This window comes from Mustela putorius, unplaced genomic scaffold, assembly GCF_011764305.1.
Source record: "Mustela putorius furo isolate JIRA1106 unplaced genomic scaffold, ASM1176430v1.1 tig00003898_pilon_pilon_pilon, whole genome shotgun sequence".
Lineage (NCBI taxonomy): Eukaryota > Metazoa > Chordata > Mammalia > Carnivora > Mustelidae > Mustela > Mustela putorius.
The window spans coordinates 5,197,280-5,212,766 of record NW_025422047.1 but is presented as its reverse complement, the minus strand read 5'-3'; the positions used below and the strand labels follow the sequence as shown (position 1 = coordinate 5,212,766).

At 40.0% G+C, this 15,487-nt stretch overlaps 1 long non-coding RNA gene across 3 annotated transcripts; it reads left to right on the top strand.

The window, feature by feature from the left end:
* The first annotated feature begins 299 nt into the window (after positions 1 to 299).
* Positions 300 to 14,033, top strand: LOC123388336. 3 transcript variants are annotated; one of them, XR_006602897.1, is made up of 6 exons: positions 300 to 384; positions 3,448 to 3,542; positions 4,648 to 4,703; positions 5,298 to 5,515; positions 5,706 to 5,842; positions 13,216 to 14,033. It is a non-coding gene; the product is annotated as an uncharacterized LOC123388336 (long non-coding RNA). The 3 variants fall into 3 exon arrangements; XR_006602895.1 differs by lacking the exon at positions 5,298 to 5,515; XR_006602896.1 differs by having other exon boundaries at positions 4,648 to 5,515.
* Positions 14,034 to 15,487: the final 1,454 nt, after the last annotated feature.

Genomic DNA, 15,487 nt, shown 5'->3' with positions numbered 1-15,487 from the left:
GAAGACCTCTCCTTTATTTACCAGATGACCCATGGCCTTCTTAGCCAGGGCTCTCTAGAAGTGAGGGTGGAGACTTTTATTTGTCCTGTCTTTGAGACAATAAAAGGGGAGGGGACACCTCATTCAGCCTGTCTTTGGCTCCTTAAAAGCCAAAAAGCAATACTATTTACTTAAGTCTCTGGGCTTCTAAGTGCTGGGGTGGCTCCTGTTGACTCCAATTGGAGTCCTTGAAGCTAGGTGGAGCTCTCTAGAGCTGTTAGTCATGTGAGGTTGCCAGGGCAACTTAAAGTCTCCAGAGTTGGAAGGCTTCACCAAGTACAAAGACGAGACTGCCAGGGTGCATTACAACTTAAAGGCGTGTGTTCAATAACATGTCATCTCCGGGTAATGGGGCTTTTATTTTTATTTCGTGGGATTAAAAGATCAGAAGCCGGAAATTAGCTGAGGAGGATAAAGAAAAGGAAAAATTAAAGGGGGGGGGGCTATTTCTGTTCCTTATGTGGGCAATGGTTGAACAAGGAGAACATCTGGTCCTGGAGCAGGTCTCTGGGGCGCTGCTTTTAATTACCCCGTCATTTGGTCTCAGGCTAAATTAGTGACTGTGGGAGCAGCTCAGATCTCCAAACTGACAGGCCCAGAGAGCTGGACTTAGCCTGCCACATAGTCAGAGGGAAACACGGAGCTTCCGGTTTCATATTTAAACCAGAGATTGACTCATAATTGTAGCTGTCAGGAGGGTGATGGAGACATTATGTAATCTGGTTCTTACGGCGATGTGTATTTAAGATTTCTGTTCTGTAAATTCCAGAGGAAATTTTGTGCCCATTGAGGGAGAACTTGCTGGCTGCTCTGTGGTGTGCCCCGCAGGGTAATGACAGTGTTGTTAAAGGTTCTTAGGTCCGCCTGAATCCAAACATGAATGAATTTTCCCATAAAAGGCCCTCCTGTCTTTCCATAAACTTAAATGTGGATTAGGTTAGGCAAAATATGGTGAGCTGCAAAGAGGCAGTATGTTGACCCAGTGGGGAAATTTAATGACAAACCATTCAGTCCACAGATTTTTTTTTTTTTTCTGGGCCACATAGTTCCTTTCACTCGTTCCCATTATTTCCAGCCTCAGAGATTCTGGAAGTGGACATTAGTTGCTCCTGGAAACAAAGCACTGGAGCTGTGGATCATTTGTTCCATTTTCATTCTGCTCGTTTCTTGCCTCTTGGAGGCCTCTGTGGAGTGGTATAAATTTTCAGGGCCAGGGAAGGCCTGAGACAGACCCAGTGTTTGCAGCCACGAAAAAAAAGTCAGATGAGGGTGTTTAATTTTAACTCTGAAGGAATGTATTCTCAACATTTCTGCGAAAGGAAGACTTTTGTTTTCATTTGATTGCTCTCTGAACCTAATATGCTTCACCCGCGCCCTAAGAACAGTTCATCAATGGAGAATGGTTTTCATATTAGGAGAATAATAGCGGAGACAAAATAAAAAATTTACAAGGTGAATTGGGACTGAGTTAGTTTGTGTTTGGGCAGTAATGGTGGTGGGGGCTCGGGGAAGACTGAAACCTTCCAACTCCCTGGTTGTGGGTTTGGCCACTCTCTTTCCTCTCTTGGGGAATCTCCAGTCTATCTAGACTTGGAGTTCCAGTTTTGTCTTTTCAAGCCCCTCAAAGAAGACAATGGTATTTATAAAGTAGTTTCAGTCAAAATTAATTGTTAAATGTGTGAAAATGTGTAATTAAATGTTGGTTGTCATCATGACCTATTTATAAAGTTTCATGTGACTATTATACAGTCACTGTAACTTAGGACATTATCATGGACTGCTGGCTGATGCAGAGATGGATAAGTTCATGAGCTGTCTAGCCTAAGTTTATTCATTTATTCATATGGGGGTGGTTTCTATTATAGTCTCTATTTTTTTCTAGAAAAAGTAAAAATTGGGATAATTGGATATTTGCTTGTTCATATTTGGAACATGTTATTGGGAATGGAAAATTTTCACACTTCAAGAAGAAAGTTATTTTAATGAAAAATAACATAATAATAAAATTAAATAATATAATATTAAAATAATGTATTTTGTATACTTGTATATTTATACACATAGAAATGCATATTTAAAGGACTAATTAAAAATTTTCTGTGTTCTTTCATAGTCTCAGTCTGTGAAATATTTTTTAGGACACAGTGCTAGTATAACGACTGGATTTATTTTCTCTCATGAGGATAAAGATTCACATGGATATTATACAATGACTATAGTTTAGGACATTATCATATGACTGCTGGATGATACAGGGATGGATAACTTCATGAGCTGTCTACCCTAAGTTTATTCATTTTCCTAGTCATTGAAGTGAACGGACTTGATGTGAGTCCTCTTGAGATACTTCCAGAGGCAACCATCCTTGTAATGGCTTCTATCCATCAGAAAATTAGGTCCTGATTTGACTGTTTTTATTTTCCCTCTACTAGAACTTCAGATGGGCTGGGGATTTCTCTTCCAGTCAAGGGCCATTGGCTTATAGAAAACAATAACTGAAGGCAACAAAATAGTGTTATGCTGTGGCTTGAGGAAATTAAGCTTAACATTGGATCTAGTTATCAGTGGGACATTTCTCTTTCTTGCCTTACTCTATCCAAACCCAGGCATTCATCATTGAGGATGAGGGATTCATCAGAAAGGATAATTGCCAGAACTAATAAATTACCTCTAATTAATAAGAATTATTAATAAGGATCAATACGTTACCTATAATTAATAAGAATTAATAAATCTTTATTTATTTCATGATGTTTAATTGGTATTGAAAATTAGTTGAGATTTGCTTTTCTTTAAACTTTACAAACCACAGTTAATCCAAGTGTGTCAAGTTGCCCCAGCAATCTTTGAGAATTTCAATTGTCCACACATGAATTTTAAATTCCTTATCAGAACTTTCAAAGCTCACCAAATCTGGCTCCAATTTACCCTTCTAACTTTATTTCCTATTACTCCCAATCTACCCTTCTAACTGTATTTCCCACTTCTCTGTGTCACATGCCAGGTGCACCAGCCAATCTAAATGACTCCATGTTTTCAAAGCGGCTTTCCTTAGACAATATCTTCAAGTTCTAGTTCTCTAAAGCCTTCCATTAGTATCCCTAACCACAGGTAATTATGTTTAACTGAACTCCCATAGCACTTTATAATTTCTCTTACAACATTTTGTGATATATAGATTTATGTTCAAACCTCACCCATTTACTTCCTATAAGTTCCTTCATGGTGGAATCCATGTTTGATTCACGTTGTATCCACAGACTGCCTTATATTCCGCTTACTCATGATAGAAGTTCCACAAACGTTTGTAGAAGGAATGAATAAAATCAAGCTACAACATTCAAAATATTTAGGAGGGAATCTCTATTTTTTGGTAAAACAAAGGTGGGATTTGGGCTCCTTTCACAGATAACACCATTGTTTCTCCCTAAAATGGACGGACTCAGTGCCCACCACCTGTCCTCAAAACCCAGAAGGACTCAGAACCTAATACATCATGTCAGGTAATGAGGAACTGTTTTGTTTCTGTTACTGGGATACGGATGAAAATAAGGATGAGGTAGGTAAGTAAACTCCTGTGCCAGACAAGGAGGAGATCTGGGACACTGAGTTTAAAATTTTTTTAACGGAATTGCCACTAGATTTATTGTGTAGGGTCTTTTGTTATCTTTCCTTCCCTTTCTTTTCCGGTTGATTTGTCAACTCTGACCATCTACTCTGATTTGAATGGAGCTCTGGAATAATGGGCTAAGTCAGGAGAATTGGCTTCTCAAGTTGGCTCTGCCACTGGCTGTGTAGTTTTAGGAAAGTATAAATAATTAATTTCCTCACCTATGTAATATTGATAATAAATTCTCTTACCTTTTTCACAGTGTTGTTAGGATTCAGAAGAAAAGTTTATAAGGAACAATATTGAAAACTACAAAGTGTTTTATATTTGTAAGGAGTTCTTATAAAACTTAAGAATACTGGAGGTTTCCTCTTGGGATATCTATTAAATCACTATTCCCACTTGCACCATTATTACTTAATATGTCTAATTAGGCAAAGTAGAGGGATTTGGAATTTTAGCTCTGCCATTTACTAGCTCTGTGACTCCAGGCGAGTTACCTACCTTCACCCAAACCTCATTTTTCTCAATTACAATTGGGGATGAAATAACTAGCTCATACAATAGCGAAAATTATGAGTGTCGTGGCTTTGTCATATGTCAACTCGGCTAGGTTGAATTATATTCCCTAGAAATCCCTTCCTTGAATGTGTTTGGTTGGGATAGGCCACAAGAGACATGTTCACAATGGGTCTGGAAGTTGAAAGTGAAACAGCAACCACCTGTCCTGGGATCCTCCTTTAAGTTCTCTGATTTTGGGGCATATATATATATATATATATATATATATATATATATTTTTTTTTTTTTTTTTTTTTTTTGTGATAAAGGTTCCTGGCTTCTTCGAGGAAGTATTGTCATATCATTAAGGTTAGAGGTTGCTATAACTGATATAGGTTCCAGTTTGTCCTTGTCCTTGTGGGCTCCAGATTGTACTTGCTCACCCATAATTTAGGTCTTCTCTTCTCTTCCTAATGACTTGCCCTGCGGACTTCAAGCTCCAGCATCAGACAAAAGACTTACAGAGACTACTTAAACCAGTCTCCACCATTGTGTAAGATTTCCATAATATCTACTCTCCTCTATCACCAATACACACACACACACACACACACACACACACACACACACTCCTACCTTCTAATGCTGTGATCATTATTTTTAATTTTGTCATTCAGATGTCAGAGAACTAGGTAAGATTGTCTAAAGGCTCTATCTATTCCCTATAGAAATCCTCTCTAAGATTTCTTCAAACCCCTGTTGAGTTTATATTTTCATGGTCACTTCTGGCTCACCAAACCTTTCCCAATCTGCACAAGAGACTTATTCATACAAAGCACTTGTTAACATAACTGTCTTCAGTAAAGATTTTGGTGGCATGGGCAAACAAGAAAAGTTCATGTTACAACAAAACAATTTCCAATTGAATTTCAGGCGCCCTTCTGTAAAATGTTTCTCCGCTAGCTCATCTTTACAGAAGGTGCTCAGTTCTTTCACCCTGTAAAAGCCCTAGCCTCAAGATCTCCTTGGGTCCTATCTCCTTCTTTTCCCCTTTTCTCATCTGCTTTCCCTTTTCTTCCAGTACTCCGCCCTGTTGTTTTCAAGTGCAGAGTAACTTAACTAGCTCTCCTTTCTTTTTCTTCCTTAGGTTATTGTAGACATATGTCCATGCCCTTAGGATTTCACTTTCTATTCCCAAAGACTCTTTTTCCAAGAAGAATGTTATTGCAGTTAAGGAAAGAAAAATTTCACCTGGCTATAACAGTGACAAGAACAAGAAGCATACATTTAGCACTTACTGTGACCAAGGCTCCAAGAACTCTTCATTTGTCTTCTCTCATCTGATTTCCACAACAGTCTAGTGATGTAGTCTGGCTTTATTTAGCCTTATTTTTACAATGTTAAAATCAAATCCCAGAAATAATAATAATAATAATAATAATAATAATAATAAAGCAATTACAAAAACCAATATTTATTGAAATCATATAGGTCAGGCACTGTTTTAAGCACTTGACTTTTTTTGCACTAATTTCTTACAACTCTACAATTTTAGCATAATTATCCTCATTTTATAAAGAATTTAAGACACAGAAAACTTGGGTAATCTGCTCAAATTCACACAATAAAGAGAGGCGCTGTGAATGGAAGCCAGGCTGTTGGAATGCGGAGCCCAGGATACTGCTTGAGAAGGTAAGAATGTGTTTCAGTGTTCTCTCCTATAGTTGGCCTCCTCTCTCACCTTGATACTTTTCTTGACTAACCTATTATTTTAACCCACCACTCACATTTTATATCCTTTATCCCTGTTTTATTTTGTCTCCTTAGCACCTAATACTATCTAGTATGTTGTATGTTTATGTATCATTTTTATTTTTCTATCTCCACCACTAGAATATAAGCTCTGTAAGGGCAGGGAAATTTATGTCTGCTTTGTTCACAGTAGCATTACTAGGGCCTCTAAGAGTGTCTTGCACATAGTAGATGCTCTACAAGTAGTTACTGAAGAAAGAATGAAAGAAAAGGAAAGAAAGAAAGAAGGAAGGAAAGAAAGAAAGAAAGAAAGAAAAGAAAGAAAGAAAGAAAGAAAGAGGAAAAAAGAAAGAAAGGAAGGAAGGAAGGACCTAGAGGTCAAGGCCTTCTAATTAGATCATGGAGATACTTAAGGAACCAAACACTTTGGACAGAATGTGAAAAGGTTGTAAATTGCTGAACTCTGGTTATGATTAAATTCATGAGGGGGCCACGAATACTGTGATTCCCCTCCATTCTTTCCTTCCTGTCCTCTCCCGTACCTCTCCCAAGTGCACCTATATAACTGTCTTTATTTGGTTCAACTGCCTTCCCTATGAGCCTGCTCTCAAATACTGAAGAATAGTCTTTAAATTGCTAATTTACTTTCTCTATTTATAAAATGGAGCTAAATGTATTTCTAATAACCAGCAAGATTTGGAAGAGATCAGTGAGACAGTGATAGAAAAAAATAAGGCATCGACTTTAGGAGGACTCTGGCTATACAAACATATATGAAAAGTCAAATAAAATATTTTTGTCACCTCTCCATAATTTGAGGTTTTTACCTCAAGGATATAACTTAGTAACATTTATAGAAATAATGACATTTGCGGCTTTTTGTTGTTTTGATCTTAAAAAATTTCTTTTAAGTTATAATTTTAAGGTTGTATTTATTTATTTGGCAGAGAGAGAGAGAGAGAACAAGCAGAAGTTGGAGAGGGAGTGGCAGGCAGAACTAAAGGAAGAAGTAGGTTCCCTGCAAAACAGGGAGACTGATGCAGAGCCCAATCCCAGGACCCTGGGATCATGATCTGAGCTGAAGGTAGACACTTAACCAACTAAGCCACCTAGGCACGCCTTTAAAAAAATTTTTTTTTAAACAATCATTAGAAATTACCTAGCATAAAAATGTAGAATTATTTATTTATTTATTGAAGCATAGTTGACATACAGTGTTACATTAGTCTCAGGTGTACAACACAGTGTCTTGACAATTTTATATGTTATGCTATGCTCAGCACAAGTATACCTACCATCTGTCACCATGCGATGCTATTACAATATCATTGACTATATTCCCTGTGCTGTACCTTTTATTCCTGTGACTTATTCATTCCATAACTGGAAACCTGTACTCCCCAGCCTCCACTATCCTTCATTCATTTTGCCCGTCTTCAACCCCCATCTCCTCTGGTGACTACTATTTTCCTATCTCTATTTATGGGTCTGTTTCTGCTTTTTATTTGCTTATTCATTTGCTGTTTTCTAGACTCTACATGTAAGTGAAATCATACAGTATTTGTCTTTCTCTGACATATTTCACTTAGCATAATACCCTGTAGGTCCATCCATCTCGTCACAAATTATAAGATCTCACTTTTTTATGCCTGAGTAATATTCTATTGTGTATATATATACCCCACATCTTCTTAATCCATTCATTTATCAATGGACCCTTGGGTCATTTCCATATCTTGGCTATTGTAAATAATGCTGCAATAAACATAGGGATGTATATATCTTTTCGAATTGGTATTTTTGTTTTCTTTGGGTAACTACCCACCAGTGGAATTATTGGATTATATGGTATTTCTTTTTTAAATTTTTTGAAGAACCTCCATACTATTTTCCATAGTGGCTGAAAAATTTATTTCTTTATTCATTTATTTTTTAAAGATTTTATTTATTTATTTGACAGACAGAGGTCACAAGTAGGCAGAGAGGCAGGCAGAGACAGAGAGAGAGGGAAGCAGGCTCCCTGCTGAGCAGAGAGCCCAATGTGGGGCTTGATCCCAGGACCCTGGGGTCATGATCTGAGCCGCAGGCAAAGACTTAACTTCCTGAGCCACCCAGGCACCCCTGAAAAATTTATTTTTCCACCAATATTCCTTTTTCTCCACATCCTGCTGATAATTGTTATTTCTTGTCTTTTTGCTTCTAGCCATTTTGACAGGTATGAGGTGATAGCTCATTGTGTTTTTGATTTTCATTTCTCTGATGATTAATGATTTTGAACATCTAGATGTCATCTTTGGAAAAGTGTCTATTTAGTTCCTCTGTCCATTTTCAGTGGATTATTTGCTGTAGATTTTTCCCCTCGGTTGAGGAAGTCACTTTTCTAGTTTGATTTTCTGCTTGGGTTGGTAAATTGCACTAAATTTATAATGTGAATTAACTAAAAAGATTGTGTTCATTCATTAATTCAACAAATATTATTGAACACCTATTGTGGCAGACATTGCTGAAGTATGCAAAACCCAATGCTGGTAACAAAAGAGACAAAACCCCTGTGTTTTTGTTGTACATTTGAATGTACTAGAGAGGTTTTTAGAGGTTGCCTGCTGTATAAGTTTGCTGGGGCTACCATAACAAAACACTACAGACTGGGTAGTCTAAACACAGTTTTGGAGACCAGACATCTGAGATCACTGTGTTGCCAGGGTGAGTTTTTTCTGAGGTCTCTTTCCTTGGCTTGTTGGATATTCATCTTCTCCCTGTGTATTCACATGGTCTTCCTGCTATGCCTCTCAGTACCCAAATTTCATCTTTTTTATAAGGACACAGTGATACTATATTAGGGCCCAGCTGAATGAACTCATTTCATCACTTCTTTATTTTATTTTTTTTTTTTAAATTTATTTATTTGTTTGACAGATAGAGATCACAGGTAGGCAGAGAGAGAGAGAGGAGGAAGCAGGCTCCCTGCTGAGCAGAGAGCCCGATGTGGGGCTCAATCCCAGGACCCTGGGACCATGACAGGCTTTAGATGAGGGGGCCCCTCAGTTTCAGGACTAGGGGGAGTTAGGACTGTGACATATGAATTTTGGGGGGACATAATTCAGCTCATAACAGTTATTCTAAAATATTGGTGAACTCTCTGGGTCTTAGTTTATTGGGTCAAGAATAACAATGCCTGCTCTACACATCTGTTATAAACACGTTATTTATTTATTTATTTATGTTTATGGTAATTGAAGCTAGATGGAAATAAATCTAGTTTTGGAGAGATGATAATATTTTTAAAGGCCATAGATGGAGCAAAATTTGCTCAGAGCTACATGAAACCAGTTGGATAAAGAGGACTATTCCTTTCAAAGATTTTACTTTTTTGGAAAATGGGCAGCATGCAGCTGAGTATTATCTCAAAGGACTACTATGGGGAGCCTGGGTAGCTCAGTGGTTTGGGCCTCTGCCTTCGGCACAGGTCATGATCTTGGGGTCCTGGGATCGAGCCTTGCATCGGGCTCTCTACTCAGCAGGGACCCTGTTTCCTCCTCTCTCTCTCTGTCTGCCTCTTTGCTTACTTCTGATCCTTTGCCTGTCAAATAAATAAATAAATAGAATCGTAAAAAAAAAAAAAAGAGAGAGAGTTAAATTTGAGATCCTGCCTAATCGCCACCACCACCACCACCATCATCATCGCTGTGACCATTGTTTTTACCATGTCACATTGGCAGTTTTTACTGTCTTATCCTCTCAAACTTTATCTGTTTCTCAACAAGTCTGTGAGCTCTTTGTGACTATGAAGTATGTCTAGGATTTTTTATGTGTCCTTTTGTGCTTTGCATGGTACTGGGCACAGAGCTTTGGCTTGGTAAGCACTAGCTGGCCAACTTGCATTGACTTTCTGGGCGTGGTTGCTGAGTGCATCAGTCAGAAGACTGGTGGTGGGAGGACAGTAGGGGAAAAGCTGGCTGACTGCCATGGCAAAGTTGGGAGTGGATACCTAGCTGGTGATGGTACTGCTGACAGTGATCAACTTGTTGGTAGAGCTATGGGGTTCTGATGAGGGAAATGGAGAGATAGGACTTTGCAACTACATGAACAATGGGCTTCAGAGTAGGATCTCTAAAATCCTAGAAAATATAGACTTGTTATGATTTGAAAAGGAGCCAAATCATTGGTCTTTTCTCAGCACTGAGGCATACTTTGCCATAGAAAATGTAAATTATTTGGTGGTAGGCAGTGGGTAGGGAGAGAAATGGGATCAAAACATGGTTTCTACCTTTCCGTTGACAATAGTTATTGTTACCTTTCCTACATTTATTGGAAAGGTTATTGGTACCTTTCCTACATTTCCTTTGGCAGTGGTTATTGTTAAAATATTTTGGCTAGGAAAAGATTAATTTCTGTCTTCAAAATTTAAAAAAATGCAATGTGTGTAAAATATTATGTTGTGTAATATGTAAAATATTATGTTGTGTAATGTGTAAAATATTATGTTGATGCATATTTTGTTGAACAAAACAGAATATGCATCAGTCAGATCAGTCTATCAGTCCCCAAACTTCTCAAGCATTTCCCTTATAGGATGAAGGATAACCATTCTAATTCTACCAAGTAAATAAGAGTCACTGAATCTCTATGATTTTGTCTGTTTCTTCTTATAGAAATTCTCTCTTTTTATTATCAAACCAAAGATTTTTCTCCCCAATGATTTTTTTTACTTCCCAATAATTTTTAATAAGTTCTATTAAACTGGGCCATCCAATTAGCACCCAAATGTGGATGTTTATTTATTTTTTTTGCTAGTCTAGCTGTTCTCAGCAGGGAACCTTTTGGCTTTGCACTACAGTTAGGGAAACTGAGTGCTGAAAGTTTCAGTGACCCTCTTCAACATTTTATAAAAGAGTCACAGCTGAAGTAAACAAGAGAGAGAGGTTTCTTGACTCTCAAATCCTTGACTTTTCATTTCAACTTTGATTCCTACTGTACTTGAACTTATTTCATTTATGTATTTTCCTTTCTGCGCTCTCCTTTTAGAAGACTCTAAAGAAGACTTAGGGGAAAGATTTTCCTAACTATTCCTATCCTATTGTCCCCTACTCTTCCATCTCTGTGCTTTGGTTTCCTTTGAAATGAAACCACTGCTTCAAGTAGACTCTCCCAGAGGTTTTCAAGGTGAGCCTGCTTCACAGCTGGAGACAGAATGATTGGTCATTAATCAAGCACTTTCTTATGTCATTAGTCATTTCTACATTAAGGGATACTTTTCTTAAAGATTTTATTTTTATTTATTTGACAGAGAGAGATCACAGTAGGAGAAAGGAAGGGAAGAGATCAGAGAGAGAGAGGAAGGGAAGCAGGCCCCCTGCTGAGCAGAGAGCCCAATGTGGGACTCGATCCCAGGACCCTGAGATCATGACCTGAGCCGAAGGCAGCGGCTTAACCCACTGAGCCACCCAGGCGCCCCTAAGGGATACTTTTCTTGCTAGAAAAAGTTAAAATCAAGTACAGTAAGCAACAGCCAACTGTTTACCATTCATTGACTGAGGTTCAGGGATAGAAGTTTACATTTTTACTTACTCTTCTGCTCCCAAACAATGGCCTCCCTTTAATTTTTAAAGATTAAAAAACATCTTAATGCATCTATTCCCTACCTAGACTCACCTAGACTGATTAGATAAGTTAGGCAACCTAAAGGACCTGTGTCACTGATGGTGAGGGTCAGGAGCTGGCCCTGACTAGGTAGTGGTGGTGTGGGTACACAATAGTTTGTGACTCCAGTGCAATCCAAACCTGTGGAGAGGTAGGGAGACTGTGATCCGGAGTTGTGTTAGCCAGCTGATTCTTCTTTCCCTTATTTAATGATCCTTACCAATAACTAGAAGATTTTTCTAAATACAATTGTTCCTTTTCAATTATTTTTAATCCATTTGATCTTTCTTTTCTTTATTCCTTCTCTCAAATATTCTTGCATATATTCACACTTTACCCCTTGCATCTCTACTGAAATTCATTGCTTAAGGCTTTCTAACACTAGGGGTAAAAGAAGAAAGAGATGTTTTGTAGCTATTGAGATAAGCAGCTCAAAATAAAATAGGAGTGCAACTGTATTAAAACTAAGCACTCGGGGCACTTGGGTGGCTCAGTGGGTTAAGGGCTCTGCCTTTGGCTTGGGTCATGATCGCAGAGTCATGGGATAGAGCCCTGCATCCCGCTCTCTGCTCAGCAGGGAGCACCCCCCCCTCCACCCCACCGCCACCTGCCTCTCTGCCTACTTGTGATCTCTGTCAAATGAATAAATAAAATCTTTTTTAAAACCCCCAAAACAAAAACCTAAGCACTCTCAGAAATCTCTTCCTACCATCAATTTAGAGTGAAAATATCAGGAGTAAAATGGAGAAAAATAGTTTATTTACTGAGTGATTAAGATGTGATAGGTTATCTGCACAGATCCTCTGAATTCATCCTTGTTATGGAACCTGTGAGGTGGTAACTATTATTAGCCACATGTTTGCAGTAGAGGGGACTATGGTTTAGAGAGAGTTAGTGATTTGCCAGAGTTATACAGGGAAGCAGGCTGAAGTTAGAATTTAAACCAAGGAGGTCTGATTTTTCAGTGCTATACTTTCTCATGGGAAATCTCACACACTTCTTAAAGCAAATTTTAAAAGATTTAAATGATAAAACCAATAGTCTGAGCATATTTAGCATATTTATCATCTGACCCAGATGACAAATCATGGCAGCTAAGGAAATACTACATCTTGGAAACATGCTTTGCAAGTGTTCAAATTACTTTCAAAAGATCAAAACACTACTCTAGAACCCTTGGTTTATTTTCTTTTATTTCTTTATTTTCTTCTTAGCTCTAAATTTAAGTCTTTAAAGTTGCTTCACTCTTTTTTTTTTTTTTAGATTTTATTTATTTATTTGACAGAGAGAGACACAGCAAGAGAGGGAACACAAGCAGGGGGAGGGGGAGAGGGAGAAGCAGGCTTCCTGTCAAGCAAGGAGCCCAGTGAGGGGCTTGATCCCAGGACCCTGGAATCATGACCAGAACCAAAGGCAGATGCCTAATGACTGAGCCACCCAAGTGCCCCTAAAGTTGCTTCACTCTTAAGGCAAATTGCTTTTTATGCTGAACATTTAGTAAAGAAAGCTACTTTTTTCTCTGTCCAGTGTTGTTAGAGAAGGCAGAACAGCAAATTCTGGGTTCTGAGATTGCTTGTAGACCAGATGACCTTTTTGCTGCAGAAGTGCTGTGAATTTCATGCCCTACTGTTGAGTCTGAGGCTAATTATTACCTAAATCTTTCTCACCTCTAGATTTTTAAATTCTAAAGCAAAGAGGCACTGTGACCTGCATCGAATTCCACTAAATTGCTGACTTGTCCTACTGACTTCTTTTAACTTCCTGCTACTGTTCAGAAGGAACGAGAAGTTGGATAAAATGCACGAACTTTCCTGGAAACTTCCAGTGTTTCTACACAGCATTTAATATTTCCACATGGCGAGAGCGACAAGCAATTCAGAGAGGGATTTTAAGTTGGTTGTCCTTATTACTGAAATGAAAAAGCAAGACACTTTAAAATCTTGATTAAAGTGAGTTTATAAGTGAGTTTTCATTGACTTCGTGACTTTAAGAAAATTACCTAATTGCATACTAGGTTGCTTATTTTTAAAATAGGCATCCTAAGGAACACAGATTTGAGGTATTAGAAAAGTTTTATATTCCTGACACAATGCCTGCTAGACCCTTCCTCCTTCTCTGCCTGGCAACCCTCCACTCATTTTCTGAAGTCAGCTCAGATACCACCTACTCTGTAAGGCCATCCCTAACTTACTTGGGTAATTTCAGTTGCTCTCTTTGCTCCCACAGATTTCATGACTCTTATAATAACTATTACATGTAATTGTTCAAGTCTGGTTTGCATTCCTATGGCCATCTCACTGCACAACTCTATAGAGGGCACTCTTTGTAATTCTGCAACAGGACATCCCTGTTTCCATCAGCTCCAGGCACCTAGAAGTCCTCTCATCTTTGTATCCCTAAGACCTGGCATGAGATTCCTAGAACAAAGTTAGTGATTAATACGTAGTTAATGAACTAGTGGCTGAATTTTACCTGTATTTATCTCTCTTGATCCCTGGATATATATAGATTTTTAATTTTTAAAAAAGATTTTATTTGACAGGGACAGGCAGAGAGGGAACACAAGCAGGGGGAGTGGGGGAGGGAGAAGTAGGCCTCCTGCAGGGCAGTGAGCTTGATCCCACCACCTTGGGGTCATGACCTGAGCCAAAGGACTTAACTGACCACCAAGGCACCCTATCCCTGGATCTTTATCCGTTTTATCACAGACTCCATTTCTTTCTCCATATTGTCATTGCAGTCTTTCTTCCCTTCTTCCCTCTGTTCATTTGCTTGATTCTCTGTTTGCTTTCTAAGCATCGGGTAAAACAGCAATCTCTCCCAGTCTTGGGGGAGGGTCTCCCCTAGGAGATGAACCTTATCCTTCAACCCTGCCCTAGCACAGGGTTGTCTTTCAAACCTTTGTGATTGTTCAAGCAGCCTATTGTATTTTAATGGCTCCCAGTAGTTGAGGGTATGCCAAGACCAGTCAGGGTCCCAAAGGGGAGGAGGTTCTGTCTATACCTAGATTTAGACTGATGGGAAGCCAGACTCTCAGGCAGTAAGCAGATATATACAGTCCTACAGGACTTAAAGTTTTAGTGCCCCAGGCCTCAACAGCCAGGTGATCGAGGGGGCGTTCCTTGGGCAGCAGTGGTAAAGATGGGGCACCAGGCACTTGGAAACGCTCCCGTCCGGGAGTTCCCAGCATTCTGGAGCCGGAAGAAGGAGAGCAGGAAGATGGCGCCCGCCAGCTAGGGCAGAGCGAGAGCTCAAAGACAGGTCTGTGGTCTCCAGCCAAGGACAGTGTCCTGTCAGGCCTCCAGAGGTGCATCAGATCAGATTCCCTCCCCTCGGGCCGAGGCTCCAGGACATGCAAAGAGGCCTTTTTCGCAGAAACGCTGCGTCAGGCCAGCCCGCTGTCTGTGCGGGCCCTGGCGCGGGCAGCCGGCCGGGAACTAGCTCTCCAGTTGTTACAACAGTCCCGTGGGACCCAGGAACACAAGCCCCCCCTGGTCGCCAGAGCCAGGAGGTCACGGACATCCTCTGGGCCACGGTTGCAAAGACCCGGGCACCAGACCCGTGTAAAAGCTCCCCTTCAGGGCCTGCTGGCCCTCAGGCGCGCGGCGGAGGGAGAGCGAGCTGGTGAAAATGGCGCCTGGAGGGAGAGCGAGCAGACGAAGATGGCGCCCGCCAGCCTGGGGCGAGAGCGGGGACGAGGCCCCACAGGCGTTTCAAAGCCCACGCCTGCCCCTCTGCCCTGAGCTCCGTGACAAGCAAAAAGCGAGCGAGCCTTTCCTAGGCACAGTCCGGCGTCTTTCTGTGGCTGCCTCCGTGCTGGACCCTGAAGCAGGTAAGTCCAAGGGCGAGAATCCTTCAAGAGCGGTTTCTCAGATCCTTGGAGCCGGTGGGTCTTGTGGAAGCGAGCCCCGTTCAAAGCTACACGTTTTGGGGGCTTGTTTCTCA